Source organism: Panthera leo, chromosome A3, assembly GCF_018350215.1.
Source record: "Panthera leo isolate Ple1 chromosome A3, P.leo_Ple1_pat1.1, whole genome shotgun sequence".
Classification (NCBI taxonomy): Eukaryota; Metazoa; Chordata; class Mammalia; order Carnivora; family Felidae; genus Panthera; species Panthera leo.
Window position 1 is genome coordinate 103,595,241 of NC_056681.1, and position 14,802 is coordinate 103,610,042.

The following is a 14,802-nucleotide window of genomic DNA, read 5'->3' on the forward strand; positions in this document are numbered from 1 at the left end:
CGGCTCTCATCCCAGGTTATTTAGAAGCAAAGTCCACATGTAATATATTTTAAAACATGAATGCAGTATTTTTGTTTGCTTTCCTTTTCAATTCATGAAAAAAATATTCTAAGTGTACATTCTGAATGTTATCTTAACAGTTTTCATTGAGCCTAGTTTCATTAAACTCTCATAAAAATGGCATTCCTCATTTACATTTGTTTCAATGCGTTTTTCTATTACACTTCTGAAACCTACACACAGAACTTCATGACATCAGTGGCGTCGAGCGATAATAAATGCATGTTCCTGTGTCCAGAAGCAACTTTTTTTTTTTAACGTTTATTTTTGAGACAGAGCAGGGGGTCAGAGAGAGAGAGAGGGAGACACAGAATCTGAAACAGGCTCCAGGCTCTGAGCTGTCAGCACAGAGCCCGACGCGGGGCTCGAACTCACAGACCACGAGATCATGACCTGAGCCAAAGTCGGACGCTTAACCGACTGAGCCACCCAGGTGCCCCAAGAAACAACTTTTTAATTAACTATTCATTTGGCAGTTAATATTCAATTATTTTAAAACTACACAAAAGCGGAGGGAATAGTATAAATACCACTTCCACGTCTCCATCACCCAGCTTCAACAGCTATCAACTAACTCATGGACAGTCTTCTTTTATCCATTCCCCGCCCCCCCTCCCCCGCCCCTTTCTGTATTACTGTGAGGCAAAGTTCGGTCACACCATCTCATCCATAAGCTTTTCACTGTGTATCTCTAAAAGATAATGATGACTCTTGGGGCACCTGGATGGCTCAGTTGGTTGAGCGTCCGACTTCAGCTCAGGTCATGATCTCACGGTTTGTGGGTTCAAGCCCCACATCGGGCTCTGTGCTGACAGCTCAGAGTCTGGAGCCTGCTTTGGATTCTGTGTCTCCCTCTCTCTCTGCTCCTCCCCTGCTCACATGCTGTCTCTCTGTCTCAAGAATAAAGATTAAAAAAAATTTTTTTTAAGATAATGACTCTTTAGAAATAAGATTATATCAAAGTCCATCCAAGCAACAACAACAAAACTCTTATTCATAGTCAAATGGAAATGACCTTCACATACCAGAAGACAATGTTTTCTATTGATCATTAGGCTCAGATATTATACAGTTTGAAGTCATGTAGACTTCCTTCTTTTCCTGAGGTTCTGGGACATCCTTGAAATATCATCATTATGGAGAGCCTCCACTATTCAATCTTCCTAGAAAGGGTCACAGTATGGCTTAATGACTTGTCTGTGCAAGATATTTAAGATTAATTATGGCTCTTTTATGACTTTGCCAATGTTCTGCTTGGCTAGTGTAAGCTACCTTTGGCTCTTTTATAGAATAGCAGTAAAGATGTTAGCTGACCCTTCAGACATAGAAGCAACTGAAAATCCTGTCATACATCCTGATAGCATGAATTCTTACAAAAATGATAAATTATATACCTTCTGTGGCTAGACTGAACCACAAATCTCTAGGTGAATTCCACATCCACTGTAGAAATACTTTTGTGGATTCCTAGGTATAGAAACTTAATTCTCATTACTCCTGGGTCTACAAACATCTACGGTCAGTGATAAGAAATCCAGAGCCACAGAAATATAAGGTTTTTTTGAAATAACCTGTTTGATCTTCTCACTCAATCCAGAATCCTGTGTCAGCCAAGGCATGACAAGAAACAGATGACATTTTCCTATTAGGGTGATTCAAGAAGAGGTTAATAAATTGTTTTCATAAGGGTGTGGGCAAGTTGTAGGAGAGCCACAAAGGATAGTGCAGTACCCCAGAGCTGGCATCTCTGGGACTGTCACCAGCTCTAGGTTTCAAGGGAGGAGGGCAGGGAGGGGCTCCTGGATCCTGGAAGAGACAGCTCTATAGACAGAAGCATCTTAAGAGGAGTTGTGACCGTTGGCCTAGGAACAAAGAAATCCCAAGGTGACCCCGCAGGGAGGCGCGCAGAGGGCAGGAATATCCCAACCTCCTTCTCCTCCCCTCTCCAATCTCTAACTGAGGCTTCTTGTTTGCAGAAGCTAACTGGCTGCAGAGGTCAAGGATTCCACTGATCCAAGTTATGTAGGTCAGCTTCCTGGGCTTAGAGCCAGGTGGAGAAAGGTGGAGTGTAGAGCTGGAGAGCAAAATAGAGGGTATCTGGCACAAATCCCATCTCTAACACCCCTGAGAGACGGTGGTCCAGCCTCTAGTCTAGTCCTGTCCGACTCCGGCCCAAGCCCACTTGGTCCCACAGAGCTCCCAACAAGCCCCTGACTGCTGACATCGTGGCCAAGCTTCGTTCCAGACCGCTGGCTTCAACCAGTCTCACACTGTGCTTCCCGACTAGGTCTGCTCCTCCCCCCTGTTGACTCCTGAGTTGTCCTTCTGTGGCTCCTGTGTATCTGATGCTCAGGGACACTTTTCTGCCTTTGAACTTTTGCTTTTCTCCTTGAACACAGTTCAGACTCTCCTCAAACAACCCTCTTTGCCTATCCTGGCAAACACGTGTCTTGGTCCTCAGTGGCTATCAGAACACCACATTGAGGTCCAGATACCTTCAGGCCAGCCTTGGACCCTCACACAGAACCTGAATGTCTTTCCTTTTGTGTTCCAGAGACAGGAGCTCAGTGCTTTAGAGGCATCCGGCTCTCGAAGGAGTCTCTCTGTTGGAAGAGCCATTGTATACCAATCCACTTCTCCCCGTGGAACATGAATTTATGGGTTGCTGGCTCCATAGGAACGTGATCTGGTCCTGCCCATCTCTGCCAGCCTAAGGTCTGGTGAAGGAGCTAACGCGCTGTAAGAGACTGGCTGAAACACAATTTCCTATGACTCATAGCTATTAACCCTGTAACTTCTGCCTAAGGAACAAAACAGGAGTCTGTGAAAGGATCCAGATAATAACTCTTAACAGATTTAAAGATCAGTTCCACATCTCGCCTTAGTCTTTCTTTCTTCAAGATGATCAACCTTCACAGATCGTTAATTCCCTCTCACCACATGGCTTCCAGCCCTCCTGCCACCTTGGACCTGGGGGCCTCTTCTAGGTGCTAATTCTCACCCTCAAGGCGTCTCACAAAAAACTGAGCAGACTACCCAAATGTTCTTTCATGACTGTAGTGTTAGCAACACCATCGCTATCCCGGATTAGGGTTCTATACTCTTATATGCAAGTTAAGGCAGAATTTGCTTTTACAACAGCCACGTAATATTTTTTGAATAAATAAAAGAATATCATACGTATTTGGTTTAACATCAAATGTTTGTTCACTTGACAAACTCCAACTAAGCCATTTCCCCCAGGAACTGTTTCCAACCAACACGCACATACATACAAACGTCCCTAAAGAGATGATTTAAAATTTGTTCTTTTTAAAAAACAAAATTCTTTGATTCCTTATTCTTTGAAAGTATCATCTTGTTGAGATGACCTGTCTCAAGTCCCCCAAATCTCTATGGATCTTGACTCAATCACCTGACATGTTTGTGTCATATTTACAAATCTGTCAAGTCCCATCTGTGTCTTTATACAATAGAGCCCACCTAATATGTCTAAGTCTTCTGATTCAAGTATCTGAAAATCTGTTTAATGACATGTCATTTAACCCATATTTCTCTGGCTTGCCCACAGGATATCCTGAGAGTCTGGCAAAGCGTTGGCCAAAGTCAAGATATACCAATTTCTCCAGATTTTTCTCTTCTAGTAACCTGGTTAAGAAAGGAAGTAAGATTCATTTAGCAAGGCTTAGCCACAGTGAACACAGATAGGCTCCTGGTGACTGTCTGTTTTCTAATTGCTCATAAGCTATCCTGAATAGTCTTTTCTAGAATTTTAACTTTGATTTATATCAATCTTAAATTCTATAGTTTCCAAAATCTACTTTTTCCCCATTAAAAAAAAAGTACACATTTGTTCATTTATAATTTTCTGACATCTCTTTTGTTCTTGGTTTCAGATCTCTCAAAACTACAAGTACTTCCCAATTCAGACAGAAGATGGGAATATTATAGGAGATGAAGGGCTTAGCTTTCTTGTCATCATCTCTTAGCACCACAGCTCTCTTCTCCAAATGAGAAGCCTGTTTCTTCAAATTCTAAATGTGGCTAAAAATGGCCTTTGAAATTTTCGTTAGATTACTTGTTAAGCCTCATGTTCTGCTGGGACTCAGTCACCCTGACATTTATTAAATGCTATCCTTTTGTATTTATCCTTGGACAAGCATTTCCCTCCCATTACCTCTCTCCTCATTGCTTGTATGTAGCTTAGACCTATGCCCATCAAGGGGCACACCCATACTCTTATGTCTGGTTTCTTAAAATGTGTCCCAAATCACAGCTTTTTTTTCTGTATCTATTACATTGTCAGAATAATATTCTGCTGCTGACCCCAATAAAAACCCTGGACACCAAAGCTTCGGTATCCTTGTTGGCAACACTTTGCACGTACTGTCACACTGTCACATGGTTACATTGTTGGGAGAATTAAGTGCTGTCTGTAGGACTCCACAAAAAGAAAACACCCGGAGTCTTACTGGCTTTTTCTGGACCGCACTCCCTACCTTTTCCCTTTGCTGATTTTAATCTATATCCTTTTGCAATGTGTATAAAGATTTTACATAAATAAAAAGGTCCTGTGAGTCCTTTTAGCAAATCATCAAACCTGAGGGTGGTCTTGGGGAACCCTAACACAGGCTCCATTTACCCATGAAGAGACAGAGCCTCAAGAAAGTTGAATTATAGAGCCAGGGTTGGAACTAAGTTTTTCAGGGTTCAAAGATATTTTTCTATCTACCATAGGACGTCTAATTTTCAGAATTAAAAAAAAAAACCCAAAGCAGACAACTCTTTCTAAAAACAGAGGCTATAGAGTCTATTCTGGGTAAGATGAAGTAAAAGACTTCCCCAGTCTCTCTCACTGAATGTAGCCATAACTCTTGGACAGAGTGAATGGAAAAGCTATTTGAGTAATCTGAAAAATAAACAGTAGCAGGAAGATTGGGGCAAAGGACCAGAATTCAAAGTACCACTAAACTGGTGGTGACTTTCACTTTTTAAAAATGTTTATTTATTTTTGAGAGGGGTGGAGAGTGGAGGGGCAGAGAGAGAGAGGGACAGAGGATCTCAAGTGGGCTCTGTGCTGACAGTCTGACAGCGGTGAGCCCAATGCAGAGCTTGAACCCATGAGCCACAAGATCATGACCTGAGCCAAAGTTGGAACCACCTACCAAGCAAGCCACCCAGGTGCCCCAACTTTCATTGTTTCCCCTAGTCCTCAAGCTGCTTGTCCCTGCATCTGCATATGCAGCAGATGGGGACACCTAAACCCCAGATTTCTTGCTGGAGGATGAAAAAAAGGTAGCTCCAGGGAACCAGAAAGTACCAATGAGGTCATGGAGAAAAAAGGCTTGGAAAAGTAACCTCATAAAGTTGCTTATAAGCTGGGCTCAGCATCCAGGGTGCATATATGAATCTAATGCTAATTATCTTACCTAATGCCTTGAGAACTGAACTAGTACATAGATGAGAATGCAGGTGCCATACTGGTCACTGACTGGTGCATATGTGGGACAGACCAGAAGAGTACTGCAGAGGAGTTTAAAGGAGTTTAGGAGACTAAGCTGACATTGGAACCACAGTGAACCACAGTGAAAAACCAGGTGCACCACCTGCTAACACAAAAAATATTAAGATTCTCCATTGAGAATGGTAAATTATACACAACATCTAGATAAGAAATAACAGCAATTCTACACAGTACTTCCCAGAAAATAGAAGAGGAGAGAAAGTTCCCAACTCATTTTATGAGGCCAGCATTACTGTGATATCAAAACTAAGCAAAGACATAACAGGAAAGAAAAACTCTAGACAAATATTTCTCATGAACATAGATCTAAAAATCCCCTATGGAATATTAATAAATTGAACCCAGCAATACATAAAAAGAATAATGTACCATGACCAAGTGGGCTTTATCCTGGGAATGCAAGGCTGGTTCAATACTCAAAAATGAATCGTTACGTCAATGATTTTTTTTGAATTTGACACCAAAAGCGGAGGAAACAAAAGCAAAAATAAACAAATGGAACTACATCAAACTAAAGAGCTTCTGCACAGCAAAGGAAACCATCAACAAAATTAAAAGGCTACCTATCAATGGGAGAAAGCATTTGTAAATCATATATCTGGTAAGGGGTTTAGATCCCGAATTATAAAGAGCTCGTACAGTTCAATAGCAAAACGAACAAACGAACAAAAACAAACCAAAAAACCCCAAACCAAACAATCTATTAAAAAATGGGCAGAAGACATGAACAGACATTTCTCCAAAGAAGATGTACAAATGGCCAACAGGCACATGAAAAGATGTTCAACATCACTAATCATTAGGGAAATACAAATCAAAACTAGAATGAGATTTTACCTTATACCTAATGGCTATTATCAAAGAGACAAGAGATAACAAATGCTGGTGAGAACATGGAGAAAAGAAAACCTTTGTGCATTGCTGTTGTTGGGAAGGTAAGTTGGTGCATCTACTGTGGAAAACGGTATGGATATTCCTCAAAAAATTAAAAATAGAATTACCATATGATTCATCAATTCTGGGTATTTATTAAAAAACCTGAAAACACTAACTGGAAAAGATAGGTGCACCCCCATGTTAACTGCAGTGTTATTCACAACAGCTAAGAAATGAAAACTACCTAAATGTCCACCAACTGATGGATGCATAAAGAAAATGTGGTATATATAGTTGACCCTTTGTTGACAGTTGACAATGCAGGGAGGTGGGGGGTGGACTTCCTGTGGAGTCAAAAATTCACATATAACTGTTGATTCCCCCAAAACTTAACTACTAATAGTCTACTGTTAATGAGAGTCTTACTAATAACATCAACAGTCAATTAACACATATTTTGTATGTTATATGGATTATATACTGTATTACAATAAAATAAGCTAGAGAAAAGAAAATGCTATTAAGAAAATCACAAGCAAGAGAAAATATATTGGTACTGTACTGTAAAACAAAAATCTGGGTATAAGTGGATCCACAGAGTTCAAACCCATGTTGTTCAAGGGTCAACTAGATAAACAATGCAATATTATTCAGCCTTATAAAAAAGAAGGAAATCTTGTCATATGCAACAGCAAATGGATAGACCTTGAGGGCATTATGCTAAATGTAGTAAGTCATACAGATAAAGGCAAATACTATATAATCCCATATATATATATATAATATATATAATATAATATATATAATATATATAATATAATATAATATAATATATCCCATATATATATATATAATCCCAAATATATATAATTCCATATATATATATATATATATATATATATATATATATGGAATCTAAAAAAACAAAAACAAAAACAAAAAACAAACCAAGCTCATAGACACAGAGAACAGATTGGTGGTTGCTAGAGGTGGGGGATAGGGAGTGGGCAAAATGGAACACGGTCAAAAGGTACAAACTTCCAGGTATAAAAGAAATAAGTCATGGGGATATAATGTATAGGTCAACAATGACAGTTAATAATACTGTAGAGTATATTTGAAAGATGTTAAGGGAATAGATCTTAAAATTTCTCATCAAAGGAAAACAATTCTATCACAATGTATTTGATCACTTAATGTGATCATTTTGCAATTTATACAAATATTGAATCATTATGTTGTACACCTGAAACTAACGTAGTGTTGTATGTCCATTATACCTCAATAAAGAATTACATTAAAAGTAAAGGGACAGAGGGGCGCCTGAGTGGCTCAGTCGGTTAAGCGTCCAACTTCAGCTCAGGTCACGATCTCATGGTCCGTGAGTTCGAGCCCTGCGTCGGGCTCTGGGCTGATGGCTCGGAGCCTGGAGCCTGCTTCCGATTCTGTGTCTCCCTCTCTCTCTGCCCCTCCCCCGTTCATGCTCTGTCTCTCTCTGTCTCAAAAATAAATAAACGTTAAAAAAAAAATTAAAAAAAAAAGTAAAGGGACAGAGACACCTGGGTGGCTCAGTCGGTTAAGCATCTGACTGTTGATTTGTTTCAGGTCTTGATCTCATGGTTCATAGGATCAAGCCTTGTGTCAGGCTCCATCCACACTGACAGTGAGGAGCCTGCTTGGGATTCTCTTTCTACCTCTTTCTCTGCCCCTCCACTGCTTGTGCACATGTTCTCTCTCTCTCTTCCTCAAAGTAATAAACTTAAAAATATTTTTTTTAAAAAGTAAAGGGACAAATGACTAAATATATGATAGAAAAATGAGAAAAAGACATGAATGGAAAATTCACAAAAAATAAAATGCTGTCCTTAAATATATAAAAAGTATTCAAGTAACTCATAATTAGAGAAATAACAAAACAATGCTGAGATACTATCACTTATCTGATTTGCAAAAATTATATATATAGATATATAAATATTAAGTTCTCTCAGTGATGAAATGGGAAAACACAAGCTCTCACATATTGCTAATGCAAATGCAAATTGGTAGAACTCATTTGTAGGAATATTTGGTAAAACATAACAAAACTACATATGAAACTCACCATTAAACCCAGAAATTCCTAGAAATACACACTAAAGGTATACCTTCAATAAAAAGAATATGTATATGTATAAGGTTACTTGTAATTGTAGCATTATTTCTAATTGCAAAATATTGGAAACAATTAATATACATACATACATATATATACATATATATATACATGTATATACATGTATATATATATATATATATATATATACACATACATGATTGTATATAAAGCATGGCACATCCTAACAATGGAGTACCACGCAACTGGAAAACAAAGAATAAAGAAGATCTGTATGAACCAATATGGAGTGATTTTCAGGACACATGAAAAAAGCAAATTTACAAAAGAAACTATAGTATACTATCTTTCATATAATAAATGAAGACATAGAAGAAATAAATGAAGACATAGAAGAAAAAATGAATCTCTGTAATTCTTTTAGGAAAGTAGGAATAGAAGTGAAGCCTCTTAATTTGATTAGGGACAGCTACACCACACACACACACACACACACACACACACACACACACACACATGCCAAAAAACAAAATAATAACAACAACAAAACCCTTATAGCTAATATCCTACTTAATGGCAGAAAACTAAACTCTTTTTGCCTAATATCCATAACAAGGCACAGATATCTGTTTTCATCACTCTTATTCACGGACACACTAGAAGTTCTAGTCCATGCAATAAGGCAAAAGAAAAACAAAAAAACAAGCAAACAAAAAGGCATACAAATCAGAAAAGAAAAAACACAATTTGGAAAGGAAAAAATAAAACTGTCCCTGTTCACTTGCAAACACAGAAAACCTATAAGAAATCTACAAAAAAATAAAATCCAAAATCTCTAGAATTAATAGCGAACTTGCAAGATCACAGGATACAAGGTTAATACAAAAAATACGAATTGTACTTCTACATATTAGAGTTATATTAAATCTAGGGATTAATGTAAATGATCATGTACATGAACTGGAAACTGAAATTTAAAACAATATACACTTTACAATAGCTCTCCCTAAAATGAAATATTCAGGCATAAATCTACAAAAACATGTACATTATCTTTATGTTGAAAACTAAAAATGCTGATGGAAGAAACTAAGGAAGAACTAATAAAATAGATTAGAGGAGTCAAATAGGGGACATGTGGGTGGTTCAGTAGGTTAAGCCTAATTCTTGGTTTCAGCTCAGGTCATGAGCTCATGGTTCCTGAGTTCAAGTGCCATAACAGGCTTGGCATTGACAGTGAGGAACCTGCTTGGGATTCTTTCTCTCCCTCTCTCTCTCTGCCCCTCCCTGCTCATGCTCTTTCTCTCTCTCTCTCAAAAAAATAAATGAAAAACTTAAAAAAATATGTTATAGAAAAAGAAGAGTCAAATAGCACATTTGTCAAAACTCCCCAAATTAATCCCTAGATTTAATGTAACTCTAATAAAATCACAGGGTTTTTTTTGTAGATATAGACATACTAATTCTAAAATTTACACGAAAGGGCAAAGAAACTAGAATGACTAAAACAATTTGAAAAAGAAGAATAAAGTTGGAGGAATCACCCTATTTGACTTTAAGATTTATTCTGAAGTCACAGTATTCAAGGTGGCACGGTATCATCAAGGGATAGACACCTAGATCAACAGAACAAAACAGAGAACTCAGAAACAGACCCATGCAAATGTGCCTCAGTGATTTTTGAAAAAGATGCAAAAGGAATTTAATGGAAGAAAAATAGTCTTTCAACACATAGTGCTGAAACAATGGGATATCAATGGTCAAAAGATAAATGAACCTGGCCTAAGCCTCACACGTATTCACAAATTAGTTTAAAGTGAATCATAGCTCTAAATGTAAAACATAAAAATCTAAAACTTCTAGAGAAAAAAATACAGGGGAAAACTTCATGGCCTGGGATTAAACATTTTTAGATCTTAGATATGACAACAACAGCACAATCCATAAAAGAGTATTTGACAAATTGGATTTCACCAAAACCAAAAACTTTTCCTTTACAAAGGGCACTGTTAAGACAATGAAAATGCATGCTACAGGCTGGGAGAAAATATTTGCAAATCACACATCCAAGAAAGAATTTGTATCCATAATTTATAAAAAACTCTCAAAACTCAGCAGTAGGAAAACAAATTATCCAGTTTAAAAATGGGCAAAGGATTTGAACAGACGTTACTAAAGAGGATATACAGATGGCAAAAAAAAGCATGTGAAAAAAATTTTAATATCATTAGCTATTAGAGAGATGGAAATTAAAACCATCATGAGTTACTCCTATGTCCCTATTGAATGGCAAAAATAAAAAATACTGACAATATCACATGTTGAAGATACTGAGCAACCAACTCTCTCATACGTTAGGGATGCAAAGTTTCTTATAAAGTTAAACAGACAGTTAGTTACCACATGACCCAATAAATTGACTTCTAGGTATTAACCCCAGAGCCGTGGTTCTCAACTGTGGATGAGTTTTGTCCCCCAAAAGACATTTGGCAATGTGTGCAGACATTCTGGTTGGCATAACTTGGGGATTTCTACTGGCATATAGTAAGTAGAGGCCAGAGATATGGCTAAACATCCTACAATGCACAGGGCAGTCCCCTCCAACAAAGAAGTATCTGGCCCAAAATGTCAATAGTGCCCAAACTGAGAAACTGCCCCAGAGAAAAGAAACTTATGTTTACATAATATAGTAACTTGTACATGAGCATTTATAGGATCCCTACTCAATCATCAAAACTGGAAACATCCCAAATGTCCTTCACTGGGTATAGGGATAGGCTATGGTACATTCTTACGATTGAAAACTATTCACAATGAGGGGTGCCTGGGTGGCTCAGTCGGTTAAGTGTCCAACTTCAGCTCAGGTCATGATCTCGCGGTCCGTGAGTTTGAGCCCTGCGTCGAGCTCTGTGCTGACAGCTCAGAGCCTGGAGCCTGTTTCAGATTCTGTGTCTCCCTCTCTCTCTGACCCTCCCTACCCCGTTCATGCTCTGTCTCTCTCTGTCTCAAAAATAAACGTTAAAAAAAAAAAAAAAAAAAAACTATTCACAATGAAAAATAACTGTTGATGTCTGCAACAACTTGGCTGAATCTCAAAGAAGACATGCTGAGTGAGGGAAGTCAATATCAAAAGATTACATATTGTATGATTCCATTTATAACATTCTCAAAAGACAAAAGTACAGTGATGGACAACAGCTCACTGGTTGCTAAGGATTACCAGAAGAAAGAAAGAACGATTATAAAGCCATTCTGTAAGGGATGTTAGGATGGTTGAATTGTTCTGTATCCTGATTGTGGCAGGATGTATGTGTTAAATTCTATACATGTGTTAAAATTCATGGAACTATACATCTTTAAACAAGTTCATTTTGCTGTACTGAAATATACCACCTTCCTATATCCAGGCTCTTTTTTGTTCACTATGGCAAACTCCAAGCTGAAATGGCTGTATTTTATAAGGGTTCCCTGTACTGAGACCTTGTCCAAGGACCCCGCCTTGATTTCCTCCATTGAAAGTCACCTCTAGGGGCGCCTGGGGGGCTCAGTCGGTTAAGTGTCCGACTTCGGCTCAGGTCACGATCTCGCGGTCCGCGAGTTCGAGCCCCGCGTCGGGCTCTGGGCTGATGGCTCAGAGCCTGGAGCCTGCTTCCGATTCTGTGTCTCCCTCTCTCTCTGCCCCTCCCCTGTTCATGCTCTGTCTCTCTCTGTCTCAAAAATAAATAAACGTTAAAAAAAAAATTAAAAAAAAAAAAAAAGAAAGTCACCTCTTCCCTTCTTGGGTTCCAGGAGAGGTGTGTTTTCCCCTCTGTTACACATCCTGCTGGTGCGATTATTTGCCCATGTGACTACTCCCTAACCACAAGGTGATCAGGAAGGCAGGAGCTGTGGTTCATGCATCTTTGAATTTCCACAGCACCTAGCGTAGCATCAGGGCTCAGTATGCATTTGTGAACTGAAATGCATTTCTTAACTGAAAAGTTAAGAGAGCCTTGGTTCCCAGGAGCGTAAACCCACTGGGACCAAGAGCAGAAAGAAGGGAGGTTGCCTGCAATTTATGACAAGTAGGCAGCCTATATCCATGGCCCGAGCTGCATAATAAGCAAGACGATGAAGCAAAAGGACTAAGTTGGACCTCTGGTGTCAGAGAAGATAAACAAAGCTTATTAATTCATGGTAATACCAGCATGGTATCAGAACAGTTTTCCCCAGCAACAACCCAGTTCTCTCACTGTGATGAAGTGCTCTGCCTTCTGCCTCAGACTTTAGCCACTTGGGATCTGCATTATTGCCTTGTAAAATTGATGGGCAGTGGCACCATCTCTTAGTTTAAGGAATTTCTGCCGCATTAGCAAAAAAGCATTGGCTTTGCAATTTCTAAGGGCATTCCCTGCCATAGGAAAGTGATTAAAAATTGGACCAGTCTGGAACGATGCTCATCTTTAGTCCTTATAATGCACCTGCCCAGTCTCCTCCAAGCCATCAGTTCCAGGTGTAAGCTATCAGCTTCACAGGAGAGGAAGTTTTATTTATATTTAACTGGAAAAGCAGGGAGAGGCAACTTTAGTGTCTTTTTCTTTGATCACTCAAGGAAGTTGTTCAAGATCAGATTATCTTTTCCTTCCAAACTGCCTGGAGATGTTAATTAAAAATTTTTTTTTCTTAAATCCAATCTGCTCAATATTCCTCGTTTCTTAAATGCTTCTCTTCTCAAGAAAGGTGGCAGGCACCGTGGCACATGGATCATTCTGGTAGCTCAGAGCTCTCTGGGAGAAGATCGTTGAGGACGAAGGTGATCTTTTCTTTCTGAGTCTTTGGACACAGAGGAGCCCAGAATGGCCTGCTCTTCACCAACATGTTCTGTGGCGGGGGAATATGTTTCTCTTCATGGGGGATGAGTCTCACAGCAAAGTGATGGTGGGACATGGGCTGGTGTCATGGCGGATCAAATACAGCAGGTGTGATAGAAGGGAGAGATGAGCCACAGACAGCCAGACCCAAGGCACCTCCTACTTTATCCCTCTTTAGAAAACTCTAGATGTAGCTATATCCTGGCCTCCTCAGCACTGGGAAATGAAGAAGCACAGAAAATTCACCTGTAGGAAATAAAACTCAACAAGCCAAGAAGGAGACAGAGGGAAAGCCCTGGAGAAGGTAAACTTGAGACATCTTTTCACCAGTATGCTGAATACCGGTGCTTGGACACGGGGAAAACCAGAGCTCTGGTTCTGAACCCTGAGGATAGACTGAGAGGGAAGTAAGTGCTTTTTCTTCTATTTGGGGGTCTAATAGCCAGCTGCAGAATTCAAGCTATCCTGTGATTGCCATACTCTGCCAAACTCACTCTCTGCCTTGTGGTGTCGCAGCGCACTGGTCTTACCATGTTCAGTGGGAGTGGGAAAATTCAGAAAGCAAAGCTTTGCAGGCAGAGATGAGGCCATTCCCTTGGGGCTCTTTCCACAATCCACTGTTTAGACTGGCTCAGAATGATACTGTACTCCTACTTTATGCAGACAGGTTAAGCAACTTGTAGAAAAGCATTCAGCCAGGTCTTCTTTCTGACTTGTTTTAACCCATAATTAATCCCAACATCCCACCACTCCCAATTCCCTATCTGTCCTTGGCTTTGCAACCATTATCACCATCCATCTTCAGAACGTTTTTCATCTTGCAGAACTGGAACTCTGTACCCAGTAAATAATTCCTCATTCTTGCTTCCCCATGGTCCCTACCTTCTCTACTGTCTCTATGAATTTGAACTACTCTAGTACCTCATAGAAGTGGCCTCATGCGATACATGCCCTTTTGTGACTGGCTTATTTCATTTAGCCTCATGTCTTCCAGGTTCATCCACGTTGTAGCATATGCCAGAATTTCCTTCTTTTTTTAAAGCCGAATAATATTCCACTGTATGTGTATACCATATATTGTTTATCCATTCATACATCGATGGACACTTGGGTTGCTACTACCTTTCAGCTATTGCAAATAGTGCTCCCATGAACATGCATGTACAAGTAATTGTTCAAGTTCATTGAATTACCGCTCTCAGTCCTTTTGGGTGTATGCCCAGAAGTGAAATTGCTGGACCACACAGTAATTCTGTTTGTTACTTTTGTGAGTAATTGCCACACTGTTTATCATAGTGGTTGGACCATTTTACGTGCCCACCAACAGTGTACCAGTGTTCTTGTTTCTCCACATCCTTGCTAACATGTGTTATTTC

General features: G+C 39.3%; 1 protein-coding gene across 1 annotated transcript in view; it reads right to left on the minus strand.

Moving 5' to 3' along the window:
- The window catches only part of ACOXL (acyl-CoA oxidase like), a 344,180-nt gene that overhangs the window by 19,812 nt on the left and 309,566 nt on the right, over positions 1-14,802 (minus strand). The window lies entirely within an intron of this gene.